Genomic DNA, 2226 nt, shown 5'->3' with positions numbered 1-2226 from the left:
TAGGTCAAAATACGGTTTTCAACACCGAACAGCAAGCTATAATAGGCCCCAAAAATTACATGTGTAAAAACATTCAAACGGGAAAACTAACGGTCTAATATATATATATATATATATAAAAAAAGAGAAACACTTATGAAACACATCGACGAACGACAACTACTGAACATCAGATTCCTGACTAAGGACATGTGCAAACAAATGCAACATTTCAATAGGTACCAAAGCTAGTATCTGGAAGGAAAATTAGTAAAAACAAAAAAAATCAGTTTTTCAGTATATTAGCTGTATTTGGCAAAACTTTTAGGAATTTTGGTTCTCAATGCTCTTCGACTTCGTACTTTATTTGGCATTTTTAACTTTTTTGGATTCGAGCGTCACTGATGAGTCTTTTGTAGACGAAACGCGCGTTTGGCGTATATACTAAATTTAGTCCTGGTATCTATGATGAGTTTATTTACTTATAAATTGACTTAGTTTTTCTTCCAGTTGATATAACATATAGTCTGCAGTGAAAGTTTTAAAAACATTTATTAGATTCATAAACCATCCTGGGTTTTTACCAAACTTGGACAAACTTACCGAAGATTGACTGTCCCTCTGGTATTTTTCGTCCCTCTTTTCTAACAATCAAAAGATATTATCTAGAGAACCATTTCTTATAATTTTTCCCCATTTTTGTTGAGCCTGTGAGTAACAAAAGTAGGCGAGAAACATACGATTTTTTTTAAATCAGACTTAGGGATGCCCCTTGCCTCTTCATAGTCGCAGTTTATAGAAAATGTATGTGATGCATGCATTTTCTTATTGATTTGTGGAACCTGAATTACTTCCTAGTCATCAGCACTAGACAAACCCGGATATTATTGCAAGATTAAAAATTACAGTGATTTAATTCTGTTTTGAATTGCGACTTTTAAATTCTGACTCAGATTTGATATACATATGGGTAAAAGGTAGAACAAACAGTTAGTTTCACCAGTATTTATTTCACTAAAGAGACATTTGCAATCATTTATTTATAATTACGTGCATCAACTGTAAATTTCATGCCTTTTTGACATATCCGACTTTCTTTCAATTGGACTTTTCATGAAATTCTTATTTGAAAAACAAACATTTATTTGTAAATAATTATGTCTTACGGAAAAAAATAGTTATCAAAAGTACCAGGATTATAATTTTATACGCCAGACGCGCGTTTCGTCTACATAAGACTCATCAGTGACGCTCAGATCAAAATAGTTAAAAAGCCAAACAAATACAAAGTTGAAGAGCATTGAGGACCCAAAATTCCAAAAAGTTGTGCCAAATACGGCTAAGGTAATCTACTCCTGGGGTAAGAAAATCCTTAGTTTTTCGAAAAATTCAAAGTTTTGTAAACAGGCAATTTATAAAAATGACCATATAATCAACACCGAAGTGCTATATAAAACAATTCATTTTGGTTAAGGATGTCCTTTGGTCTGGGGACTTCAAAAGTATATGAAAACTTATGAAAACGTATATACTTATCAACTTACGATGTATAATGACATTGATATCATTGTATCAACTTTCCTGGGATAAATCAAAGATATAATGTTTGAAGATTTAAGATTGTTCTTTGTTTGGTTTTTTATACACAAGTGACAAACATTTACTAAATATTTGGGAAAAGAAACGATATTACTGTATCAGTATTCAATCTTATTTGTATTTTCTATAAGGCGGAATGACTGGAATGATCGAGGGGGTATTTAAAAGAGATCATAGATACTTAAACCAATATCGTTGTTTGTTTAGTTTTAAATATTTCTTATTATAAAATCAAGATCTCTCATATTCATTTCAAATCTAAGCACAGCTTTATAATAGAATCATATTCAAAACAGTGTGACTGTGGCCATTAATTGACGACCTAAATTATCCCATTGACTGGGACAGATTATGTGAACTTTTGTCTGTAACGACCACTTCTCACTACTTACTTATTATAGAATTTAAACTGTGGGGTCACCAAAGGTTGTTAACGCCTTTAATGATAAAATGATTTGAAAAATTAATCAAGAATAACCTTTTTGTTTTGATTTATATTATTGATATAAATCAAAACATCGTGTTATTCCTGATTAGTTTTTTTCGAATTACTTTATTTAGGTGTTGAGAACCTTTGGTGACCCCACAGTTTAAATTCTATAATAAGTAAGTAGTGAGAAGTGGTTGTTATAGACAAACGTTCACATA

The sequence above is a fragment of the Mytilus edulis genome, chromosome 1 (genome assembly GCF_963676685.1).
Source record: "Mytilus edulis chromosome 1, xbMytEdul2.2, whole genome shotgun sequence".
NCBI classification, from domain to species: Eukaryota; Metazoa; Mollusca; class Bivalvia; order Mytilida; family Mytilidae; genus Mytilus; species Mytilus edulis.
The sequence above is the reverse complement of the archived record's forward strand: the minus strand, read 5'-3'. Positions refer to the sequence as shown.